General features: G+C 44.1%; 1 long non-coding RNA gene across 1 annotated transcript; it reads right to left on the bottom strand.

Annotated features, from left to right (window-relative positions):
* Positions 1–5,551: 5,551 nt before the first annotated feature.
* LOC126522203 (uncharacterized) lies at positions 5,552–21,439 on the bottom strand. The gene is made up of 3 exons (XR_011894978.1): positions 21,340–21,439; positions 16,457–16,557; positions 5,552–5,650 (listed from the first exon to the last, which is right to left on the bottom strand). It is a non-coding gene; the product is annotated as an uncharacterized lncRNA (long non-coding RNA).
* Between the last annotated feature and the right edge of the window lie 6,154 nt (positions 21,440–27,593).

Raw genomic sequence — 27,593 nt, 5'->3', positions numbered from 1 at the left:
TTCCAGGTAACCAGACGTGGGAAAGCATGACATTATTGCTTCCAGTCGAGACAGATTACAGCAAGTAATTACTTTCGGGGTGCACAGATGGTTTTTCTAGCTTTTGGTGGCGAGAGTGTCCTTATCTTCAGTGGCGCTCATTTCAAGAAGCGCTGACGCGGCGGGCATAGGCAGAAGCGGCGCCGTATTGTTTCGCCCATAGCCTTTATTGCGTACTTACCGATGTTCCCAGCACTGGCGTTGATTGCATTTCTTTCATGCAGAGATTATTTTATCAGAAAGATGGAATTTGATTAAACGGGAACCTAAACGTTTTCCTAAATAATTCTGTTCGCATATTTAAAAGTTTACATTACTTTTCAGTCAGACAGAGTTAGGGTCTAGATGCATTAAGAGTCGAGAAGCCACTTTTGCTGGAGGCCACCAAACAGGCCCTCTTTCCTAGCAGTAAAAGGGGATCATTGAATTTTGTTATATACAATGTCTTCTTCGAAGGTTGGGGTTTATGTGCATAGGACGCCACATCTTCTTATGAGTCACCTGTTCCGTTAGTGCTTGCATTGAAGTATAGGTATTGGATTGCCTTCGTGAGGCTTTGATTTTATTATTTGTGCCTCCATCAGTGATGGAGTCCCAGAAAAGAACACATTCCACCAACCTGCTTGGTGTTTACAACTTGCACCGCTGCTGAGCATAGGCATTTGTCTAAAACACCAATTTATATGTAAAGGACAGCTTCTACAAAGGCTGAATATGTCACTTGGACTTCTTATAAAATTTTTCTGGTTGGCGAATCAGATATTACACTTCATCGTGCGATCAATGGTTCAGTTTTGGAAATTTGTAGGACGGACTCCACATAGGCACGTTCGTCGTCATGAAAGGAGCATAATCTTCATAAGGCAGTTTATCAGGGGGCTCACCTCAGCGCGAAGCGCGTTTCTGGTGCGGTGTTATATTTGCGTGTTCTACTAGACTGTATCCTGAGCCTAAAATTCCCAATCGCTCCGTCATTCGACTTTTTGCACCCTGCACAACAATCGCTGAGCGATTGCATTTCGTGAAACTCCTGTATTTATTTATTTCCAAAATTTACTAAATTGTCTTGGAATACACGGCTAAAGGCTAAAGAAATGTACGACTTGGACGCGACACTTAGCAGAGAAGCAACTACAAGATACAGTGCAGTAACATAAAGAAAGAAAACAGATACCAAGGCCAAACTTATGCTGTACAGGTTATGAATTATCAAAGCGCAAGAGCTACTTGATAGCACATACATATATGATAGGTGTTAGCATGGAAGAAGTGCAGGCAATAAAAATAATTGTAAAAGGCACTGTCAGCACAAACGCACCGATAAAAATACCATGTTAGAAATCTTAGACCTTCTGAAGACTTTTATATGCGCCAGGTAGCGGTTGTAGTATTATTACTTTGCTAAAATAATTTAATGAAATTCCACTCTCCAGTAAATGTAATATGATTGCGTATTGATTTCCAAAGTGTGGTATTCGTGAAGTTAATCGCTAGTCTCCGTAGGGGGGGGGGGGGGGGGATCGGCGTTTCTATAGCTTTTGCGTGGTTTTACTTTCACAAAATATTGTTACGGTGCGAAAAACGCTTGCAAAATATATTCACAGGATATGGGCAAAAGACAGGCATACAAGATCGAGCACCAGCTCACGACTATCGGCGATTGTCGTCTTCGTCAGTCCTCTCATCATCGTTCGCTCCTGTAGCGTCTCGTAGCATGACCCCCGGCTGCGAAGGCGCTGTTCCGGCGCTCGATTGGTTTCAGTGATATCGCTTCATCGAGCAACGTGAACGAAATCAGAGCAGGATCGCGGTGTGGAGGTATTGAGACGTTGGAACTCGTAGGTCACTAGACGGAAGACACAGTATGGGCCTGAGACCGACTCACCGTGCTGGTTTCCAAAGAAGCACGATGTCAACAGGGGTAAATGCGGCATCGCGGTCACGAGCGTCATATATGCGTCGTTGCTTTTCTTGGAAAGTGGTCAGATGCAGAAGTGGAATCTAACCTGCCTCGGTCGCTCTATATATGGCATCACGGGCATATTCTCACATTGTATCGATAACGGCTGGAAGGATCGTGTCAAACAGTAGTATATCGTCTCGTCCATACAAGAAAAGAAATGGCGAGGAACCAGCAGAATCACGGCCAAAAATATTTGAGGCGAATTTCATGAACGGCAGAGCAGCATCCCAGTCACGGTGGTCGGCGGAGGTTTACAGAGCGAGAACATCTATGGTAATTCTATTGAGCCTATCTGTGCGGCCGTTGGTCTGAGGGTGGTACGGCGCTGTAAACTAGTGCTTTGTAGTGCAGGAGTGCAAGATCTCCTGAACAACCTGTGATAGAAAGTAGCGGCCCCAGTCGGTAACGAGTTGTCGGGCACCGCCGTGGTCTAGTATCACTGTGTCGAGAAAGAATTGAGCGACGTCGCTTGCACAACTGCTAGGGAGAGCCCTCGTGATAGCTTACCGGGTGGTGTTGTCCGCAGCTATTGATATCCAGTTGTTGCCAGTAAGCGATAGAGGAAAAGGGCCAAGGAAGGCTAACTGAAACGAATGGCGAAGATGGAACATGAATGTGCTGAAGACGGCCAGCTGGTAGGGCTGCTTGTTTTTTGCGGTACAGGAGAGGACGTAACGACACACGGAACGGTAAAAACCGGGCCAGAAGAAACGACGCCAAACTTGATCATATGTGTTTGGGACTCCCAGATGACCTGTGCTTGGGACATCATTCAACTGTGCGAACGCAGTCTCACGCATATGCTTGGGAACAACCAGTAGCAGTTCAGGGCCATCAGGGTGCATGTTGTAACGGTACAATATGCCATCTTGCAGCACAAATATAGGCGAAGAGGGTGAAGTTGACACCTGCGTCAGGCTGAGAATGATGTCTCTCAATTAAGGGTCGCGTCGTTGCTCATCGGCGAAGTAACTAAACGCGGTCAGTGAGAGGATGCAAGTTACTCGCCGGTCTCAGGCTGGTCTGATGTGTCGACTGAATGACGTGACACGCAATCAGCGTCCTTGTGGAGTCGGCCTGTTTTACACACCACGATGTAAGAGTACTCTTGCAGCCGTAGAGCCCACCGACCGAGACGTCCGGCTGGATGTTTGAAAGACGAAAGGCAGCACAGGGCATCGTGATCGGTGATAACCGTCAAAGGCCGTCCGTTGAGGTTGGGGCGAAATTTATCTGCTGGCCAAACAAAGTCTAGGAATTTATTTATTTATTTATTTATTTATTTATTTATACATACTGCAGCGCAATTTGCGCTATAGCAGGAGTGGGTTAAGAAAATGTACAAAAAAAAGCATTGGAGTATACAGCGGTATACACAAGTGAACACTTTTAAAGAGCACAGATAAAAAAAGAAAATACACAGAAATACAAGTAAACACTTTTGCAAAAGAGCACTGGTGAAAGAATACACAAGTTATACAAATACAAATGCTGCCAGGCATACCCATGCCTGATTATGCCCATACCTATACCCATGATTATGCATCTGGGATGGCGGTTGCAAAAATTTGGGATGAGCATGAGCGAATGGATCCAGGTAATGAATTCCAGTCTTCGATTGAGCGGGGAAAGAAGCTGAATTTGAACATGTTAGTACGTGCGTAGTAGGGTATCAAGTTTAGGTCATGATGTCTTCTCGTGGATGATCCCGGCGTGAAGTTAATGTAATTATCATTTGAGAGCCTAACTAAAGAATTGACTATGGAGTGCAAGAATTTTAATGAGTCGATACGGCGACGAGAAGAGAGCGTGTTTAGGTTCAAGGAAGAAAGTGCTGAAGAGGGCGAAAAGTCTCGATCGTAACGATGGCATATAAAACGCACAGCTTTTTTCTGTATAGCCTCTAGTTTATTAATCTCCAACTGCTTATGCGGGCTCCAAACTACAGATGCATAATCAAGAACAGGGCGGATTAGAAATTTATACATTAGTAACTTTGTGTCTTTAGGAGATCGGGTTAGCGTTCGCCTCAAGTAACCTAACTTTTTTAGTGCTTTACTGCATATGTAGTCAATGTGTTTGGACCATGACATGTTATGCGTAAAAATTACACCAAGATACTTATACTCAGAAACCTTATCTACTGTACGGCCATTGGACGAGTAACTGAAAAGGGAGGGGGAAGATTTGTTGCAGAAAGACATCAGAACGGTTTTATTGAAATTAATGTTCATTTGCCAAGTGTTACACCAATCGCAAAACCTAGAAAACGACTCTTGAAGGCGATAATGATCATTAGAAGATTTAATCACTTCATATAAAACGCAGTCATCAGCATAGAGACGGATGTTAGAAGAGTAGTGAAGTGGCAAATCGTTTATGTATAATAAAAAAAGAAGTGGCCCAAGGACGGAGCCTTGGGGCACGCCTGATGTCACATCAACAGTAGCGGAGTCAGTCGAACTGTAAGAGACGAACTGGGAGCGAAATGAGAGAAAGCTTAAAATCCAGTTAACCAAATGAGGATTATTCAGTACAGCATTAAGTTTAGCAATAAGTTTAGAATGTAAAACGGTGTCAAATGCCTTCGAGAAATCTATAAAAATTGCATCGACCTGGTTGCCTACGTCAAGGTTAAATGAAATGTCATGCGTGAACTCAACTAGCTGCGTTAACGTGCTAAAGCCGCGCCTAAACCCATGTTGCATGTTAGACAATAAATTATTTGATTCCAGAAAGAGCGTGATGTGCTTATGAATGATGTGTTATTCTATATATCAAGCGCAGCTTGATATATAGAGGCGTCTGGAAAACTTTTTTAAAGAGCGCCAACTAAGACGTTTTCTGATGCTTAGTGGCCGCAGTGCAAATCAAGGTACAATATAAAGTTCGGTAGGGAATCTTTAGCTGCATCGGCAGTTTTGCAACTCAAATAGAACGAGCAATAATGCAAAAATGGAAAGAGCTTGTAGGGAACATACTACAGGTAGGCGTACTTACGACAAATTACTAAACGAAGAAAGTTAACGCAGTGCCGCACGCCACTAGCAGATGATAAAAAATGTCGATCCTACACGGTCGCACACCTCGTGGCGTAGGATGCTATGGCGGAGAACGGTGTACTCACATCACTCCGCAGACAGTACCACTGACATACACGTGGGCTCTTCCACCGCGGTTGCAATTCGACATATATAATGCGAGAAAGATGGAGATAGTAGACGTGGTACAGAGTGTGACACTACCACTTTCGTTTACGAGCTACCAGATTTGTTGTTCTGCCACACTTATTTATGAAAATGCATTTCTGAGCCAAAACATTCGGTCATTTGCTTGTTGCAGTTTAGTATTTTATACAGCTGACCACATTACTGTTGTCCGTTTTTCCACAGTCTTTGTCAGCGTTATACAAAATATTGCTGTTGATCTGTATTGCAATAAAACAAGGTTTTGGAATCTGCGTTAATTTTTTCGCACCGTAGACTTTGTAGTGCGCTGTCACAGAGATTATATTTTCAGCTCGTTACTTCTTAGTGTGTTTAGCTTTTCCAGTACTTTTATTTATACATTCGTGGAAGCACGCCTCATTTCCTCTTCATTAGAAACAAGGGCAGCATTCGTTGTTTCTTGCTCATTCTCTGGCTGTGCCTGAAACGAGAAGATGAAAACGTTTGTTCTAAATCAAGATTAATCGCAAGCGACTCTTGCTGGTGTACTTTACGTGTTCATTACCGTCATTCTTGTTTCGAAATTATTCAACTGTCAACAAAAGTATAACAAAAATAAGATAGCCTTAAATTAAATGTTTACCGCAAAAAATTACTTATGCAATGTTCACTAGCTTAGCAGTGAAAACAGCAACACGGCTGAGCATGCGCTCTTTAACGAAATCAACCAGGCAGGTATGTTGAAAACAAGAATAAATACCACTCAGAAAGGGTAAACAGAAATAATATCGTCAAAAGAACACGTTGTCTTTCAAAACGGGATTGTGAATTAAGAGCCGCCGTGAAAGTGCACTTGGAGGTCGGAATTTCCCTGCGCACTATTGTATCTATCACTTGCATGCTATTTCATGGTAAAGGTGTAGTTTTAAGCTGTATAATAACGTCCAATTATGTGCACAATAAATAATGTTTTCTCAAGAACCATGCTGCAACTACATTTGTTATACTTTTGCGAAATGAGGATTGTGTCATCATGATTTCTGTCAGTTGTCGCGTTCAAGTGCATTGAAGTTACCCCATATGCATTATTTTTTTTTTCTTTTGGCGTTCATCGCAGTAATTGAAGGTTTTTTTTTTTTTTCTACGTGACAAAACCACGCTATGAATATGAGGCACCCCGTAATGAAGGACCAAAAAATCATTTTTTTTACCGCCTACGGTTCCCTACCGTGGACGCAAGATATGTTGCATGGGCGTTTGAGCTTTTCGGTCTCTTCAAAATGCGGCCGCCGTGGCCGGTGATTTGATCTCGCAGCCTCAGGCTTAGCAGGTCAACGCCGAAGCCAATAGGCCACCTAGGCGGGTTAACAAACTAACCCTAGTATTGCTCCTCGAAGAAAAACTAGCTATAGGTTGCAAACTTCTCCATCGTGGACGACTCCTCGATTGCTACAGTGGCGTGTAAGAGCGGATTGTGCGTGCCGGAAGCTGTAGTCAGTTTTTACGAAACCAATGTCTATGTGCTTAGCTCGCGAATTTCCAGACGAGAAGCCGGACGAAACCTATTGTCAGCGACCTCGGCAAGATAGATAGGGTTGACGTTTTCATTTGAGAGGGGAAGATAATAGCCAACATTTTAATAGATGCTAAACACAAATTTGAATACCTTGCTAAGCATACATACATAACAAATTTGAAAAGAATCTTGTGTTGTAGAATATCGTTGTACAGAAGTCAGTAAATATCGGTGTGTGGATAAGCAGCCGTGGCTTTTGTCTTCCATGATGTGTTTCAGGATATGAGCGTAATGTTACACTCTTGAAAACGCACAAGGTCACGACTAAATGAATTTATCAAAGTTTCTTTTAGGGCAGTGAGGCTCTCGCATTATTGCCAAGTAGTAGGCACGTTTTCTTTTACACATAATTTGGGAGTCCATGCGTTTCCATGCACATAAAGCTGACAGAGTGCCGTGCGTACATTCCGAGCTTTTGCGTACGCCTTCGCTGAGTTATATGAAAATGCAGCGATACTGTCAATCAGCACGCAAGCATGTAGTGGCTCCTTTTCTTTATTCTGAATGCGCAGCCACACTACTTTTGTTTCACCAGAAGTGTCACAGTAACAAGAAGTGCGGCTGTTCTGTGGATCGCTGTTTTCTGAACGTATGAGCTTCTATGAAAAAGAAAGCTTTCCTGCCATGTGTGTGCCAACCGCCTTGCCGACGCCTACTTGACAACGGACGATGATGGACGTTAAAGTGGCGATTTGTCACTCGACACGGAAGCTAGGGTGTTCCGATGCTCAGCTCGACGTCGCAGGTTTAATCCCGGCTGTCGCGGCCACATTGCGATGGCGGCGGAAGGGGGAAAAAAACGCTCGTGGAACGTGCATTTGGCGCACGCTAAAGAACCCCAGGCGGTGACAATCAATTCAGACACCAAAAATACGGGGTGCTTAGAAAACCTAAACTCCAGGATTTAAGGATTTATTCCAATATATAATTTCACTAAGCTGTGCAGTAAACCTTTGCGAGTGTGCCTGTACAAAGCACAAGTGCGAGGAACGTAGTGAAAACCTCTTCACCATTTGTAAAGCCGGGATTCATCCTAAAGGGAATATTTGTGGTTGCCATTTGCTCATTATCCCAGCAGCAAGAAATAAATTGTAGATTTCATCTACGCTGATTCTTATCTGACAGCCAAAAAAAAATATTACGTTTTTTTTTTATTATTGAGGTCCCTTCTCTGTTTTCGCAGTGATAGCTCTGTCAAAAGATGACACCTTTGTCACAAAAACATGAACTATTATCGGTGAGATGAAAGCATATAACATGGTGTTGTCGTCAGTTGTGGTTTACACGGAACTGGAAGCTGACATGATAATGTAAATATAGCAGGGCTGGAGACAATATTTCTGCGTTGAAAGAGACGGCAGGAAATCCATGCAAAATCTCTCGCATAGCCAAGAGACCTAAGTCATTTGTAGTAATGGCTGCCTGCGTTCCATGTCGCGCTGCTAAATGTATGTACATATTTGACTTTAGTACTTTCCTTCACTTGCGTCCACTTCCGCTTCCTTCGCTTCGACGCACACAATTTTTTGTAGCTGCCAGGACGGCCAATTATAGAGGTCGACATGCTATCTTGACCGTAATTTGGTCTAAAGAACTTTCATCGTTTTCATTGTTTGTCATGAAACTCTTTAACCTTGATCTTACATTTCACATGACAGATCGTGCAACTGCCTGAGCGCCGAGTTATACAGGACTTTCTGCATTTTCGCATTGCTGAAGATTCATCCTAAGTATAATTAAAAATGATATTCAACTTGTGCATATTTATGTGAAAAAAATTACAGTAGTATCAAATATAGTGGTGGTTTAATATATTCCTGCAAACGATCTCCCAGTATAGCTTCTAACATAATTGCTCCAATCTAAGGGTGTCGTGACGTATTCAATTTCAGAGTTCTAATATTTTTACCAACACCGCGACATTAGGATGGGTATAGCAGAGTCACAAGTTACACTGTTGGCAAACAACATTAGGTAACTCATTGCTACGATGTGCATTAATGTTCCCTGTCACAAACTAGCACTGAGCACAGTATTCCCCCTCATTTCTTAGAAGCATACGAACTTGTATTGTAGATGAAACCTACCTAACCGAACATACAATGTTTCGCGAAATATGTAGGCGCTGTCTGCTATCTGAAAGCGGAGCGAACGATTTGAACTTATTATGACAAGTCCCCACAAATATTTTACGTTCCAATATTACGGGCAAACAACATACAAGTCTCTCTTTTTATATCCTGGCGGGTAATCCATCTGCTCGACACCCCATGCGCATACACCTATTTTTGTTTCTTGCTATTACGACTAAAATATTCAGTGCCTTTCGTACAGAGTGTACGAAACACTGGCCGTTTCGAGTTAGAATTGCTTGTAGGGACGTTACAACACATATTCAAAGAAATGTGTTCGCTTAGCGAAGTGACTAAAAGAGGGATTTCACTTTGGAGAGCGAATAAAATGTGATACCTGCAGGTTAGAAGAATACAGGTTTTCTTTCATGAGAGCTTTGCACCAGAACTTCAGAATCAAATTATTGCAGTATGCAGTATCTTCATCCTCGTGTTTGGCTGTGGCAGACAGCGTTTATATTTCTTTATTTTTTATTTATTTGGGTTTGCGCATTATATAGGAGGGGACGAGAAAGGTCAAGCGTAAGTACAATGTGTGCAATGCAGAAAACTTAGGAAGATATTAGGGACAATAAAAATGATCAAAACGTCAAACGGAAGCAAACAAAACAGAAGAAAAGAAAGTAATAAAAATATGCAGATCCAACGAAATGTGGGAATCGATGTAAGCGAAGCTTCCTGTGCAGGATGCTTTGATTGACAATAGTTAGCGCTGACGTTTAAGGTTAACCTTTATTTCTTCAACGTTTAATCTACCACCAGAGTGTTGAGCTGATGTTAAACGTTACCTTGCGGGAACCAGTCCTGTTTGCTTGCGCCGTACACAGAAAACGGAAGGAGAGGTGTTTGCTTGATGCATTGTTGCGCGCCATATTTCATCACCTCTGAGAGGATTGACCATAGTCATTGCCTCACATGGCACTTCCCATTGTGGCAGAAGTATCATGAAAATTATGGGGGCTGTACGTGCCAAAACCACGACCGCATTATGAAGCATGCCGTTGTGGCGGACAGCGGATTATATTGACAACGTGATGCTCTTCAACGTATCCCAAAATATAAGTGCACGTGTGTTTTCTATTTTGCTTGCGTCGAAATGCGGCTACCGCAGTCGGGATCAAATCCGCGACTTCTAGCATTGCCGCAGTCGCAGAGATACCGCGGCGGGCACAAAAGTGTTCATTTGACCGTCGACAGCTTCCGTAGTGTCGCCTGAACTCTACGATGCGCTTTAATCAATGCCGATCCGCTTCTGTACGCCCTGCGTAGTTTGTCCACGTGACATATTTGTATGGTGTTTATTTTTCAGAAATAGCAGCGACGTAGTGTTGCGTACCGTGAACTGAAGCTTACCCAATTACCCTGCAACCGCCGTCGCATAGTTGCAGGGTTTGCTTGCCTTCTCACGTCAGGCCCCCTCACCCCTCCCTTGTGTGGGAACTGCCTGTTCTTCTCCCTCCTCCCTACAGTTCTACGTGCCTTCTCGATTTAAACGTTAGTAAAAAACAAATCGCTGCTATTCAGCAATGCTTCTGAGGGGAGTCACGGATATTCACTGCTGTCAAGAGGCTAATGTGGCGACGGCCAGGGAGCTCCAGAAGGCATTGTGCACATTCGACGCGATGGGTTAACAACGAGTTTCTATCGTCGCCTTTCCTCTCTTACTCGCTCCTGACACATATACACACGCTCTGAGCCACCCCGGCCCGCTCCGACGCGATGTGCATGACAGCAGCCGCCACAGCAGCAGCACCAGTGGGAAAGTCAAAGGAAGGGGCAAAGAAAGCTTCGCTTTAAAAGAAACGCAGTTTATACAATATTTGGTAGCGTGAGAAACGCATGAAAATTTAAAACGCGATGGAGCTGGCAGGTAGCTATCAGAACACGAGATTGAAGATAAAATCGAACGACGATTTAGGTAAACAAGATACAAAAGTACATATAAGATGAAACAGAATGAATGTTATACAATACCAAGCGCATGAAAACGATGTATGTAAATATTCAAGCATATGTGGGTTGAGACAGGTTGATACACTCCAAAAAGATTAGCTGTGCTGCTTGAAATGATGAGCATTCGGTAAGCGAAACAATATTTGAAGGGAACGAGTTGCATCCGGCAATATATAAAACTAGAGGCGTATAGTTATAAGCGTTAGTCCTGGCAAATATAGGTTTTACTTTATCAACATGCACTGTGTGGGTAGAGATGTGGGGAGCGGCTAGAATATTGGGTCGAGCGAATGCAATGTTGCTACGGTAAAAACTATGTAAGAAGGGCAGCCGAGATAATTTCCTCCGCATGTCAAGAGAATGGAGATTGAGTAATTTCATTAGGAGGTCCACACTTCCATGTCGACAGTATCAAGATAAGATGAACCGCGCAGCGTTATTTTGGACTGATTCAAGTAGATTCGTGAAATCAGAGTGATAGGGCTGCCAAATTGCGGACGAATTTTATAACGAGGGTCTAATAAGAGAACTGTATGCGTGATGTCTGGTATGTGTGTTCGCAAGGCGTGGGTGCCGCTTAAGGTAGCCAAGTTTTTTACATGCTTTTGTGGTAATGTGTTCAATGTGAGTATTCCAGCCTAAATTGCAGGAAACAGAACACCCAAATACTTGATGGAAGAGACTGAGTCAACAGTAATACCGCGTATTGTATACTGGTCAGAGGTAGGTCGAGTAATCGAAGCAAATTCTAAGTGTTTAGTTTTTGCTATGTTAATTTCTATCTTTCATTTGTCGGCAGGACGCTTATTTCATTATACAAGATGCAGTCCCCTGAGAAGAGACGTATTTGTGAAGTAATATTAGTTGCGATCTCATTGATGTATATTAAAGGTAGCAGTAGTACAAAGATGAACCCTAGTGGAACTCCCGAATTGACATCAGTGCGGTTAGAAAAGCAGTTGTTTAGAATGATTATTTGAAATCCGTTCGTTAGGGACTCCTCAATCCAACGAGTCGTGTTGTAGTCAAGCTGTAGGTCTCTAACTTTCAGTTTTAGCAAATTAAAAAATCATTAGTAATGGCAACTGTAGAAATCAGTTTGCGCAAAGAAATATCAATATTTCTTACAAGTCCCTATAATTGCGTCTGACACCAGCTGTTTTCACGAGAGCCATGTTGGTTACCGAGGAGTAGGCTATTTTCGTTAAGGTAGGCTGTAATGCGATAGTACAGGATGTGTTCCCGTAATTTGCAACAAATAAATGTCAGTGATATAGGCCTGTATTTATTATACCATGCAATATCACCAGCTTTAAATACCGGTATTACTAGTGCTGATTTCCAATCTTCCGGTAGGCATCCCGTATCTAGGGGTTGCTGAAATATAAGAGAGAACAAAACAGAAGAGTAGTGCGAGGTTAATTTTAGAAGTTGAGCACTTATACCATCAGGACCTGGGCTGGTTTTATCAGAAAGCCTGTCGATTGCATCAGGGACACTATGTTACGATATTATTATGGATGAAAAGAGAATGGAATAAACGATTATTGAAGGGAACTGTGTTATCAAGTGAAACTGCAAAGAAACATCTGCTAAATAGCTGTGTGCTATCTCTTATGTTAAGCACTGCTCCGCTTTCTGAAATTAGTAAGGCAGCAGCTTGATTTGGTTTCGGATTAACCACTTGCCAAAACTTTTTCAGATCAGTTTTTTATCATATTGGGAATGGCGCAATGAAAAAACTTGTCTTTAGCTTCGAGAATTGCAGTTTCTGTATGGCGTGCTAGGGTTTTGTAATTTGCTGGTCTTCTCGAGCATTTGTTCGGGCAGCTTTTCTGAATGCATTTTTTTCTTATCTATGCATTTCTTAACTTTGAGGGTAAACCGTGGATCGTTCTGCCTTGACCTGATCCTCATTTTTGGTAAACACGTAGTTTCAACTTCATTGAGTTTATCGTGGAAGAAGCTGCAATAATCATTAACCATTCTGTTTGGAAAATTCTTTACAAAGTCGTGTGTAAATGAGGCTAACATACCAATCATTCTGCCAGTGTCTGTGTATGCGTAGGTCAGAGTGCATATTCTGCTGTATTTTGCACGGCAGGTTTCAATGGAAAGAAACACTGCACAACCCTGTGATCCCTTACTGGTTCTAGTACATGTGTCTCAGCAAGATCTGGATGATTTCTTAAAAGAATGTCCAGTACGTGGGAACCACGAGTTGGTTCGCGCACTACTTGAGTTAAATGATGAAATTGCAAGGTTTGTAGAAAATGACGTCAACATCTGTTGCTATTTTCCTTCTAGGACGACGTCGACTACTCGATACTTGGGTGATTAAAGTCATCCCCTAATATCAATATGCATTTTTGGAACTGGGATATGAACTGTTGTACAGCATCATTGAAAAAATGAACAAATTCCAAATGGTTGTATGGTGGACGATGTTATGCATCGAAGACATATTGCCTGTGTCCAATGCGTGCAGAGAACCAGACTACTTCAAGGCGACAGTCGACTATCACTAATAGACGGTTCATTGTCATCTCTAATGAATATAATAACTCCGCCTCCTCCAAAGCCTTTCCGCTCCTTTCGAGAGATTTGGAAAGAGGGGTCAAGTGTAATTTCGCTGTTTGTGATGCATTTGTAATGCGACCCCCCTCAACCCCAAGAAGCATACGCACAGTGGCGAGTCCCATTGCACTTGGCTTTCTTGCGGTAGGAGCAGAGTGTTCCAATTTATCGAACCTTAGGCAATACTCCCTGCAAAGCTCACGCAGAATGATGCCATGTAGTCATTTTGGCGCCCATCCGATGATCTGCAGGACATACTGCCATAATTTCGCACTTAAGCTTACCTGATGTGGCGCAATTGCTAGAGGAGCTTGTTCGTGAACGGGAAGTTGCTATTTCTAACCTCACTTGCAGACAAAGACCTCAGCCCGTTCAGCTTCGAATAGTCATTTAGTGGTCTTAACGCCGTCACACGTCTGTGTTTTTGCCACACGTAACAAACATTGCAGAAAAGATTGTGGACCTCTAGTATCAATATTATTGTCAAATTAGGCTGATTGAAATCACTAGAAAATAACAACTTGATTAAGGTATCATTCCCTTCTTGGTGATGCTTTTATCTGGAAATCAACATAATGAAATATTTTATGCAAGGAGCTGTGTTAGACGAACACAAATTAACAGCAGTTATACAGACAAACTAGTCAAGCTTCCTCTAAAACATGCTGAAAAGCTCTTAAAATACCACTGTTTTACATTACTCTTCGCAAAAAAAGCCACCTAAGAATTTCTTTGGCTCACAGAAAGTTACTATTACATTTAGTGCTATTTTCAAGAAATTAATGTTCTCACTACTAATCTTAGGACCCAAAAGTAAGTAACGTCTCCAATTTCCATCACCGTGAAACCGAAGCTGAAAGCAATATTGTGCTGCTTTCATTGATAGGCCAAGCAAGAGGCAAGCTTTTTAAGTGAGGATTGCGTTCGTGACCACATCAATTGCTTTGGCTCTAAAATGAGTATAACGCATCAAAGGTAAACACTCGGCTTACAGCTGTCTGCTTGGTAAAGCTGAAGTAAAGAGAAGGAAACCTGCAAGCGGGGAATTTATTTAACAAGTGAGACTTTGCGGAGAACGACCGGATCCTCCTTCAGGAGTAGCAGTGCTATGCGTGTTTTTACGATTTGACAGGCCCTTTGAAGGGAGCGCAGACACTTTTTGTAGACGTTGACAGTAAATGGCGCGAAGTATGCCTTGCGAAAGATCGCTGTCACATGACCACTGCTGAATGTGCCAGTATTCGGAAAGGAGCCGCCGCCGGTGGTTATTTTCTCTCTAAGACTACAGCACCGTCGAGGCGAATCTGGTAAGCAAAAAACTGGCAAGCTGGCAGTGCTCTGCCACAACACTGAATTCTGTGTTTAGGTGGCGAAGGTCATTCTTCTTCTGATGAATTACTTCCGGGAAATCTTTGGTCTCGCTATTATACGACGACGGGTATTCGGTGCAGGTAATGATATTACGGGGGCAGAGACCTCGTCAGGCAATCATGCCTTTAGTCTCTGCCACCCGCAGGATGATGTTTTTTTCCTGCAAATAAAAACTGACTGACTGACTGACTGACTGACTGATATAAACAATGCTCTGTGCCTTTCCGACATGAACGCTGTCTTTTAGACGAGGAAGGACGCTACCAAGGGCAGAAGGAGCCTTGTTGGCGACGTCAACCCCTGCCCCTGGCCGCAAAGGGCTATATCTTACTGACGCCCCAAACAAGCGGTATCTGTAAACGGCATCGTTGCCTCAGTTTCCTTAGGTTGCCTCGGCGAGACAATAACCTGTGTGTGGCGAGGGGCAGGGGTGGACGTCGGTTGCAAGGCTCTTTCTTCGGTCGGCAGCCCCTGCATTCGCCGAAAAGGCCACGCTACTGCCGAAAAAGCGTACAAGATTACAAGATTACCTGCACCGAATGCCCTGCGTCGAATATTAGCGAGAATAAAGGCTTCCTAGAAACAATTCCTCAATTAAAGAACTACCTTCGCCACCTAAACAGAGAATACAGTGCAGTGGCCAAGCTCTGCGAGCTTTTCGCTCACGAGCATCACTTTGAGGGCGCTGTAGTCTTTGGGAGAGAACCACCGGAGGCGGCTCTTTTCGGAAGCTCGGATTTTCCACAAGATGCCGGGTGACATGAATCGTTCATCAGAAACAGTTCCCGCCGTTCACTCTTGAGGTATACGAAAATTGTCAAAGCAGCTGTCAAAGCCCCAAACGCGCTATAAGCCTTTCAAACCTCGTGCCATCACAGCCATGAAGAAGGAGCCGATCGTGCTCTGAATCTCCAGGTTGTTAATATAAATTTTGGTTAGTTTTCACTCTCTTTATTTCAGTATAAAGCATATCATGAATTTTTCTTTTATAATCTTAGCTTAAATAGCGGGGCGTTTGTATTGTAAGGCATGGTCTATTGAACGAACATGTAAATATTTCGTCGAATGAAAAGTTATGTTTGAAGTACGTAAAGGCAAGGCGCAGAAGACCAGGACTTAGGAAGAAACACAAACGACAAGACGGGCGCCTCTTTGTGTTTCTTCCTAAGTCCTGGTCTTCTGCGCCTTGCCTTTACGTACTTCAAGCATGAACCAACTAGCCCAAGCAAGAGTTTTACTTGAAAAGTTATGTACTGTCAATTCAGCACGTAAATTATAGAATAGCTTTCCCATGCTCTCGCCATCAATATGTTTTGCTTATCTTTGTGTCTCTCTACATTCCTTTATGTGTATAAGAATGTTATCGCTACGTTCTCAGAAATGTTTATCATATATATTTGAAGGTCATCATAAAATTTTCGTAAGCACTGCTTTCCTTTGGACAATGTGTGGCAATTGCTTACATGTTCTTTCTCCGTATGCTCCACCAGGTCACCCTTGTTATTAGAATTCATTCACAGCCCGCTTAAGCTTTTTTTCTTTTTAGCCTGCAACGCGTTCGTGCAGTGCATGACAAATTCATTATTTGGTTACGTCTCTCTTTTGAAACGTTAGAAGCAATTTCCTCAACAACTGCCCCAATTGCCGGTCATATCTCGGCCCTGACTTCAAAACTGACCTCTTCTGCCTCACTGTCCCGTATAACGTGAAGCTTCAACCACATCTTCGCCAGAGAAGGGTTCAGATACCTGGAGTCGGCCGGAAGTCGCTTGTGCTCGCCTGAAAATATAAAACAAAGTGATAGCCAACGTTTTGAACAGCAACCTCCGCCTATTATGCTGCATAAGTTGTCTTATTACTCCAATAAATCAAATTCCCGTTAGAAGGGTACCTTCAGTTATTATTCAGCAAGAATAAACTATGAATACAGGGATGTCATCAATAAATAACAATTGAATATGTTGAATATTTTTATCAGTATCCCACAGTGGCCATTTGGAGACGGCGCGCTTGCCGACTTGCAGCTAAGACTACTGTTGTTTCTGCATGTTTTCGAATCTTCTTGGACGGTGATTGTGCAGCAGCACCGTGATGGGAGTATGGTTCATCCGGGCTTCAGTGGCCGATTTTCGCGTTCATCGTCCCACATGTAGACAACCAACGAAGATTTATCTCTGGACTACGAATTATGCGTGGCTCGCTTGGACATTTTGTTCGACGGCGACGTCGGAGGGAGTCTCTTCGAGCGTTTTCAGCCATGTGATCCGCGGCTGGCCTATATAACTTCACGGCACTATTGCAGCGTGGGATATCGTGCCGACATGCTTGCTGACATGCAGCTCAGACCACTGTTATTTCCGCAGTCTAGTGGTGTACGTCTTATTGATATATCTGAATCAGTTATAGCATTGCGTGCTGCTTCACAAAGGCATGTGTTGCATCTGCAGCATGAGTGTGCACCAAACTTGTCAAGAAACCTCTTGTTTTTTTTGTGTGTGTGTGTGAACCAAGTGTTCTACCTCGCTGGGCTCTTGCTACTTTCCAGTGACATTGAACACAATTCATTCTGGGCGTTTTGATGGAGAAATTATTTATTTGAAAGAAACGCAGGATACTGTCATGTCTATACTAGATACCATTAGCAGCAGAATAACTAACCATGATGCTAAGATGGTTGAAATAAACCCCAAGATTGATACAACCAATGGCCACATAAGCCACATTATGAAATTGGTACTTGAGCCAGCAACATCAAGTAAGGATCTTGCTCATCAAGCAACCGTTCAACAAAAGGAAAATATAGGCCTCAAGAATAAAATCCGTAGAATAAATTTTGTGTTTCAAGAAATAGATGATAACGACCACTCTCAAACGTGGGGCAGTTCAAAATCCTGGTTATGGGCATCTGAACAACCAATTTGAGAATTGAACTGCAGTCAATTGAAAGGGAGCATCGGTTTGGTCTTTCTAGGAATGAAACAAAATACGAGTCACTATAAACTTTTCATCTGGTAAATAAAACGACGTCGTTCTGAAAATGCGTGGGAATTCAAGTGTACGCAGTTCAGTGTAGAACGTTTCTTATTTGCAACTACAGCATTTCCAGCGTCTTCGCAATGTCGCTGGCTTCCGGTAAAATTTCATTGACGGCCTTGGTTGGATTGCCAGTAACCCTGTCGAAAAGCTATTGTTTCACACCACACAGCAGGAAGCGATTTTTGTGGTCATAAGACATCTATGGGTCGGTGTGGCGGAACAGGAGGGTTATCTCTTTAGTATAGATTGCAATGTTCTTGTTTGCGAGTTGAGCACTGGAATACACTATCGCTTCAGCCCCCTCTTTGCAGATGTTGCTCGTCAATGTGTTAAAGAAGGTGCTACGGAAGAGCTCCCACGTTCTTAGGGCGGGCTTACGATTCTCAAATACCGTTCTGGTGGCATGTCCTAGGGAGAAGTATACGTGCCGCAGCTTGTCGTCGGAATTGTATTTTTTGAATGTAGCGACACTCTCGTATGTTTCCAGCGAGCATTTCGGGTCTTCAAACAATTATCCGCTGAAAATCGGTGGCTCCCTGGGCTGTTGTAGCACGATGCGGGACGCTGGGGCTGGCATTGTGGTTGCTAACTTCGCCACTATCTTCATGCACGTTTCAGGTTGAAGTCCTGGCTTCGGAGGCAGGCTTTGCTTCCTGCAGCTTGATAGAAGGCCACGGGCGACACTGGCGTTGTCTAAGGGATGTGGATATTAAGGGGCATCCCTATTCATGAACTCAAAAACACCTCCACCAGGTATCGCTTTCTAATGATGCTCAAGAAAACATAAAACTGTGAATGAGAACTCCTTGTTAGGCAAACTGTTGCTCCTAAAAGCAAGTAGCGTTCAAAGCGCAACGATAGGGGCGAGCACAGTCGACAATCGTCGAAAGTCTGACCTGGGAGTTAGGTCTGTAGGTTGTATACATGACTCGTCGAAGGTGCCAGTGTAATATCTGGTGCCCGACCCGCCGTGCTTGCTCAATGGCTATGATTTTGGGCTGCTGAGCGAAAACAGCCGTGTACATAGATTTAGGTGCCCGGTAAAGAACCCCAGGGGGTCCAAATTTCCGGAGTCCCCCCACTACTGCAGGCCTCATAATCAGAAAGTAATTTTGGCACGTAAAACCCCATATTTTTTTTTATCTGGTGCCCGCGAGTTTTGATTGCTCTAGTTGATCGTGTAAAGCATTGCAAACGTGGTTTCGCTTTGTGGATAGTGACCATTTGTCTGCAGCATTAACCGCAGATCCCAGTACTTCAGCTTTTCGTCAAAAAACTTCGAGTGCTTGCAAACCATTACATTCCGTGCTAAAGAGTAAACGCATATGCGCGCTAGCGGCCGCTCTTTATTGCGTGCATCTCAATAATTCTGTTTGTTCTCGATATAGCTTTCCCACACACCGGTGATCGGCCCTAGAACTCGCACGTCCATAGACGCGCTATGGCGAGGAGAGCGTCTCAGTTACGAAAATAACGGCACTCGACGTGTGTGGATGATGGTCGCGTAGCGAAAGAAGTACTAAAAGTCCAAAGAATAAGACCATTCTTCAAAATTGGTTTTCGCTTTCGCCTTCTCAAATTTAATATTATTGCTACAGCCCTCAGTAGACGGCGGTTTTCTTTTCATCTGTTGAATCGCTCCTCGTTGAAGCGTTTTAAAAAAGTAGTAGCTGTATATCAGCGGATCTTTGACAAGCTTTCGACAATAACTATGAAATACATGCACAGTGGCAGGGAACAAAGTAAGGAGGCTATTTCTATTTATGAACAGCGGTGTATTTTTGATAAATTATAGTGAATGTAAATGTTATGGCAAATTCTACGTAACTGCAATGACGAAGGAAAGCTTATGTAGGATAATGGGGTTGAACATTGGAGAATTCTATTTCTGACATTACTCCGGCGGGAGCATTGAGAACATTTTTGTCAGCATCACCTAATTCAGGCGCTACAGTTTTGCTTTTACCCAGACGTTTAGATACTGCGTGACAAGCCGATGATACAGCATAACTGGTTCATGGCCATTCTGTCAATGAAAAGACGGTGTTGTGACACAAAGGTTCCACCTAGTATGAGCTCGCTTCCACGTTGGTCACCTTTCTTCGATTGCGTTCAAATACAGCTTGAATAATTTCCATTTCAGTATACTTTTTTCAGGGATTTCAGGAATATTGCCTTATTTACAAGGAAAGAGTGAGAAGCTAAGGTGAAATAAGCGTAGATGTTTAATATGGTTGTTTAAACATTATTTTATCAAGGAAAAAGAACTGTTTTAGTGCATAAGACGTAAGAAAGTTCTTTCGCCTTCCTGTTGATTGTGAATTGTTCGCAAACCAAAGTTTTTTCTTGAAGAATGAAAGTTGCAAAAACGTAGGATCACTGGAGTACGAAGATTCATGGAATAGAATGAAGTATTTAAGGATTTAATAAATATGAAGCTAACCGACCGTAGTAAGCATTAATCAGGAAAAAATTGGAGGACGCCTAAGCTTCGCCTTCAAAAGTGGAAAGCGATAGCGTTATCGCACGCCGCTCGCACCACCCACTCATTCGCTCGGCATGCTCTTGGAAACGAAACTTGTGCCGGAGCAAGCTGAACAAACCAATGAACTCGATGTCTCGGAGGGAGAAACAATCTACGCGAGCCAAACGTTCTGATCGGCACGGAGACGCGCCATGAAGGCGCACGTGATCATGGGACTGACGCTTCGATGGGATCGTCCTCTATCTCACTTAGGAGCACCACGCAGACGCATGACTCCTCGCCAGCAACACGGCACACATCGCAGTGGACGCTTTCCCACCAGACGCGCTACCGTGCAGCGATCACATCAGAGGCGTCCCGCATCGCACGCTGCACTAGGAATCGCGCTGTGAGCGGAAAGAGGAGCCGCGTCGCCTAGACACGAGGGTTCGAGAGACGCACGCTGGAACTTGGAACGGGAGAGAGCGAGAAAACTTATTAAACGCAAGGGTCCGCAACGCACCGCTCCCCGCACTTCCCCAATGCGCTCAAACGAGACGAAGGGGAGAAGCGGGCGAGTGGCGCGCCACCTGTCGGGGCAGCGCTGTACATTACGAGGCGCGGGTCATCTGTGTTTGCCGCAAGACGGCTCTGCGTGTGCGCCAAGCGCAGAAGAAATGTAGCGGAAACGTACTTCGCTACTTGTTTAACTGCGACTTCTGTAATATACATGCTCATAATTACCAATATACAGCGAAGTATAACATTCTACGGTACGTTTCTAAGGCAACACCGCATTCACTAGAGGCGCTTTTGTCCCGAATTGAACCATCCAGCTTATGGCTGAAGTGGTAGCGTCTCCGTCTCACACTCCGGAAACCCTGCTTCGATTCCCACTCAGCTCATCTTGCAAGTTGTTTCTATTTATGAGTTGCCTACCATCATTTTTTGCTCGCGGCCATCGCTGCCGACACCGACGGCACCGGCTTTTGTTGGACAAGAACTCCTTAGTGCTTTCACATTAAAACACAAACTAACCTTACTACAGATATTGTACTTACCAGTGGCAATACTAATAACTATTCCCAGGAGGAGCGTCCCTGCAGTGGAAAATAAAGAGCTCCAAAAGGGTGAAATGAGATATGGCGCGTCATGATTAACTGATCTGCAAGAGAAAAAAATATTTTTCAGAGCGTAGTGACTAGCATGTTGCCTTTTGATGCATCATTGCCGAAAACTTGTGGGAGTAATAAGCATACACCAACATCAGATGCTAAGTGCACGCGTCGTCTCCTTAGGTGCAAATAAAAGGCTGGTAATAAGAAAATTTGACAACTAACAACACTGCAGCTCAATTACGTGTGCTTCAGTAGTATGCACTGTCTATCTATCACCAAGGTATACAAAGTGAAGTTTCCTTGCATTTAGCCTTCAATCAGGCGGTGTAAACAAGGCCATCAAAATACATATACAATTGCCCGCATCATGTGTTTTGCACCATTGCGAAACACTTAAATGAAAAGAAGAAAGAACGCTTCGTCTCTTGTAGATTCTGAACAAAAATGCATTGTTCTGCCGTAAATTCTATAGCGGATGTCATTCTTATCGAGTTACCATAACTTTTCTGTACAGATAGTGGGCCTAACCTGTTTCTTGGGTCCATTCCCGAGACAGAGCAGCCGAAATTATGGGCGAATATGTGCTACTATTCTTTCTGTGTCCCGTTCTCTAAAGAGCAGTTGCAACCATGTTCCACGAAGCCAGCAACCAACTAGTCGATCTGAGTCTCGTAATGCTACTGTGAATGTGACCATAGCAGGACTGGTCGCCTTAATTTTCCGTATAGCATATATATATATATATATATATACCACTAGAAGCAAGAGATCTGGGCTGAGACGCCGTACTTTTAGTCTAAATCCCGCGCACTGCGTCATCCGCTACTACAGCCATCGCCTTCGTAAATTGCCACACATTTCCTTCTCGCCTGAAGAAAGTCTCAGTTCAGAACGTGCAAGATAACGCCGCAATTTCGAGTCATGAATAGTGTTCTTTCTCCACCTGTCTCCACCTAAAGGCGTTACTGAGCGCCTTATTGCATAGTTCCCTGCCGGCACCTAGCATAGTATTTTATACGGGCCTTATATAAGAGAACTCAACTTGACATCATTGGGATGCTATGGTGTCTCGTAAAGTACTGAATCAGTGACTTGAAGGTCAATCGGGAGAAACTTCCTGTCATAGATTACTTTGTTCTTTGTGGTAAGCGAGCGAGTTCAAAACGACAGTTTACCTTGTTCAACAATTTAATCTGGTTGCTTCAATATTGCTGGATAAGATAGAGTTCCAAGCATCAGGTACGAAGGTGCGTAACCCGTAACTTCCTCAAGCATTCTTTTGTATTCGGCGATGACATTTTAGATAGCAGCTTAGTCCAAGACTTCTGTGGTTCATCGTCAAATGTGTTGACTGTGATTTGTCCGCTCCTTGATGCCATTGCACAGTGCATGATGCGATGACGTGAAGAGTTCATGCCTTCGGTTATGCTTTAGGAACTGCTTATTATTTTCCTGCTGTGAACCCTCTTCCATGATCTGAAAGAAACTTCTGTGGTTTGCCGGCAGCAAAAAGGCCTATTAAGCATAAAATGTAAGCGTCACTATTTTCATTTTCGTGAGCGAACGCCTATACCTAGCGAATAGCATGGTCAGTGGCCAAGTAGATGAGTCTTTTTGATGAGCCGTATCTAGAAAATCCTCCAATGGCGTCCATTGCAAGGCGATCAAACGAATGTACAGTTGGAGACATTAAGCCAAGTGATGCGTACTTCTTTGCTTTGGTCTTCTTGTACTATGAGCATGTGTCCCAATGACGAATGTCGTTGGTGACATCGGCTGTTATATCTGGCCAGTAGAATTGTGCAGAGAGGAGTGAAAATTTTCTTTTCCGGCCAACGTCCAGAAAATGTTGATGAGCTTTCCCATAACTTGTTTAGTCTAGTTTATAAGGCCCATATATCAACCTTAGGCCATTCTTCTGGGGATTCCTGTGCCTTTCTCTAGCGAGTACGTTGCTTTGGGGCACTTCGTTATTATATTTCTGAATATATGTTGGTGAGAGAAGCTTCACTATAAGAGCTTTAGAAAGTGGGTCAGCTTGAAAATTGCCTATGCCTTCCTCATGTTTGATGTTCACCTTATACATTGAAAGCTTTAACGACAACCGAAAGAGCTGGTGTTGATGGCTCTTGACATTCGTCAGCTTCTGTAGCGCCGAATGTTCATTGCAACACTGAACGGTTTCCTATGTACATAGCAATGCCACTTAACAATCGCATCTATGATGGGAAAACATTCTCTGTGTGCGATGGTGTAGTTACCTTCGTCCTTGAGTATATTCATATGAATTATTGGTAACGGGATGTTCATTGCCTTTTTATACTGGCGGATTCAGCGCAGCACCAATTCCTTTACCAGATGCATCGGAGTATACAGTACACGGTCTCGAAGCGTCCTATATGTGAATCCCTTCAGTTATGCCCTTCCTGAGTTCCAAAGAAGCTCGCTCGCATGCTTCTGTGCACGTCTACTTAGTTGATTTGCGGAGTAGTACTGTGCGAGGAAAAGCGATGTCGCTCAGATGAGGGGAGCAGGGACGATGATTGTTTACGGTGCAAAAAAAATGCTGAAGTTCCTTTGTTTTCGTGTTGGACAATTGAGTATCGCAACAACGTTGCTTTGGTTAGGTGTCAAAGTTCCTTGTGAAATTTTGAGGCCAAAATACGCGATGCTCGACATGAAAAATTGAAACGTTTCGCGCTTCAGTTATACATTCTAGGCCTTACAAGCTTTCAGTAATCTCTCGAGAAGGCACACATGGTCGTCACAAGTCTCGGAATAGAAGACAACATTGTCAAAACAGTCTACTACAATATGTAGTCAATGTTTTGCTACTATTGCCTTCATGGCTGTTTCAAATGTAGCAGGAGCGCTCTTTACCCCCCACGACCTCACCAGCCATATATAACGGCCATTAGTAAACCAATGTAGTTTTCTGAATGTCGAAAGAATGCAGTCGGGCACGCCGGTATCTGGAAGTTACATCCAGCATAGTAAACAACTCTCAAGTGTTGAAGCACATCGTCAATCTGTAGAATTTGCTGATAGCCGGGCACCATTATGCAGTTCAACTTGTGGTAGTTGATACATAAACGAGTGCGTTCGTCGCAATTCTTCTCCCCTTGAATGACCGATGTGGCGTAGGGGACAATGAAGACCTCGCAGCGCCTTGCTTAGCAAGGATGTCAACTTGTTTCTTATTTCTGCCTTGTCTCTTTGCAAACATCTGTATGGTGCCCCATTAATTGGAACAACAATGGTGTGTGTGATGCTATGAACTCAGTATAGATGCATCTAATATCCGTTTGTCATTTCGAGAAGATACGTTCATATTTACTTAAAGAACACTCGAGCGTAGCCGCTTGCCATTTCAGTGTTTTGATAAAGAGGTTTTCTTGCTTCCGTCATGGTTCCAATCGTGTGCGTTGAAAATGTTACGTGCTTCCGTAACTGTCTTAGCTTACATGTTTACAGAAAAGTTGAACCAGGAGGTGCTGTCTAGGTAAATAATCAACTATGTTCTCATGCATTTCAGCACGTGCACATCTACTTTCTTTGTGATGTTTCTAATCTTCAATTGAATGACTATGCGACAAAGTTCGAATGCTTGATGCAAGTTGTTGGACTGTGATGCTACAATATCTCATGAACTGAAGTCGGAGCTGTCTGTACACAGCCTCACTAATAAAAGTAATCATTCCTCCTCCATAGAGAGTTGCAGTGATTTGTTTTCACTTGAAGGGAGCGGTAAAGCTTGTTAGTGAAACTCGGGGTCCCTCTTACACTTTCCCGATGCAGTCTCAAGAGGAGACACGTACCGCGGCACAGATATTCAATGTGGCAATGAAAATGTTGGGGGGAAACAGCAGCTGAGAAGTATCTACATTCGTTTCCTGGAACACGCGGGCAAGATGTCAATGTTGAGAGTTGAAGCCTGCTTAAGGGAAGTGGATCTCTTGGAATTGTACTGGTACTTAGAGTAAAGGAAAGTGATCTCACTCGTTTCATGGATGTCTCAACTTATTGTACAGCGGCGAGGAACTCTGATGGTAAGGTGAAGGACAGTCCAGCTAGCATTGATTCAACGTCAGAAGGAACATAGATGATGCGGTACTCTTCGAGGTGGGCCAAGGCACCGAATTCTCTTTTTTTGACGTAAGCTGGATGGTCTCTCCTCCTCCATTCAGCCGGTAGTGAATGAAAATCCGGTAGGCATCTCCATTGGACATCGCAAAGTGGCCCTTCATGCTGCGCTTGATTTCTTCCCATGAATCGCGGTGGCAGAATGTCTCTGTCAGGTGCCACATGAACGCTTCCCCTTCCACGTATTAGTTGAAGTGAGTGACCCGATGAAACTGCATTCGCGGTGCTCCAGCCCCATTAAACTCGAAAAGACGAAGCCACTTGTCAGCAGGGACGTCTTTTGGCTTCATTTGTACTTGTAATGGTGAGCGGAGGCTTACGACTAGCCATGGCAGGTTGGTGAGGTGCATCCTGTCGACCTGTGTAACGTCAGAAGCGAGAGACGTCCCTTGCCTGAAACGCCTTACCCTTTCTCTAAAGCATGCGCGCTTCTTCGTCGTCCGCTTCTCCAGTCATATATTCTATGCTCAGGGCGATGGCATCAAAGCTACTGGTCAGCTGAGGCTCTCGTAGACGACACAGTGCAAAAGCCATGCAAGCGAGAAACGTTACTGCCCGATGCCCCAAACGAACTGCACTGCCTCCTGGTCGCCGTGTCTCGCGCGCCAGGCACAGGTTGGTAGCGCTGGGCAAGGGAGCATGAGCCAGGCCCAGATGATGGCGGCACAGTGGTGCAGCCATGCAGCCGGCATTCCCACACTGCTCCCTTCCGTGCGGATCACGGATCGAGGTCGAGGAGGTCCTCCATGGGTGCTTGTGGCTCAGGTGGAGTAGGTGCCTCCGCACCCTGCGGAGTCTCCAGTTTGAGGAACGACCTCCTCTTTAAGAATGTGTGGTCGCAAAGACTGGAGGAAAGCAACAGCAACCTCCACGGTGCTGTAACTGGTGACTAAAGGCCAGAATTGCAAAGCGCAGCGGCGACGATCCTGGCCCGGTGGATAGACCCCGCTTGATGGGTGGGCCCGGATATGTTCGGGATGCGGTATAAGGGGCAAATAACGCGGGTTTTATCGGGCTCGTATATGGGGATTGCTCTGAGGGTTATCTCTCTATGACGAGAAGGGTCCTGAATGGCTCGAGAACCAGCCCTCGCTAGTACGCAATGAATAGCCGACGCTGCAGCCCCCAAGAGAGCCGCGACACCCTACCAACGGAGCGGTTCGCGAGATCAAGGGCCATCTAGGTTGCGACAGTGCGGCGGCCACCGGGAAGTGAACGGCGATAAGGATAGGGTAATAGGGGGCACACCTGTTGTGGATCCGTGGACACTGGCGCTACTCGCGTTTAGAGTGGGGCAATTGGTATATGCGCAGTGCAGTGCATGAAATTGCAGGCATGTCTATGCTGTTAGAAAACTTCATAAGTAAAGCTTAATATTTTGCAGCTTCAGTGTTGAAAAAGCCAGTAAAAGAGGTCACAAGAGTACTGCAAGGCTAATGAACAGAGCTTAACGTTATAGCGCTTGAAGTACGAGACAAGTACTGGCCCAGCTAAGCTGTCGGTTGTCGTGTCTTGCAAGGGTTAAAATAAATTACCAACGTTGCGTGAAGTAGCAAATGGACCATCCCATCGATGTGCTAAGGTTGCCTGAAATCTTTTAGCTGAGTTGATCATTTGATGCGTACGAAACAATTCAAGGTCACCAGGTTCACTGAACGTCATGGGGGTGTGGGTAATATTGGCACGTTTGCTCGAGCCGAGCATTATGAAATTGCTCACGAACAGCGTTAATAGCGGTTGTGAGCCTCTTACGTCATGCATTCACGAAAGGTGGTTATCAGAATAGGCTGAACGTGACAGTACCGAGGGGCAGGTTAGTGGAAATGGAATTGCTGTGCCAGGGTTCAGATGTGCAGGTGTAAAACCAGTGGATCTGTTGACCGTGCTACGCGTCGCAAACGCTATTTCTGAAAGCTCAACATTCCATGTCCTGTGGTCGGTAGTATCTCCCATAAGCATTGACCGCAGGTTTCTATTGATGCGTTCGGTTACGTTAGCATGTGGATGGTATGGCGTTGTTATATTCTGTTTGACGGTGAAACAGAATTGGCGTT

The sequence above is a fragment of the Dermacentor andersoni genome, chromosome 6, assembly GCF_023375885.2.
Source record: "Dermacentor andersoni chromosome 6, qqDerAnde1_hic_scaffold, whole genome shotgun sequence".
Classification (NCBI taxonomy): domain Eukaryota; kingdom Metazoa; phylum Arthropoda; class Arachnida; order Ixodida; family Ixodidae; genus Dermacentor; species Dermacentor andersoni.
Note: the sequence above shows the minus strand (reverse complement) of the source record. Positions and strands in the feature narration are given on the sequence as shown.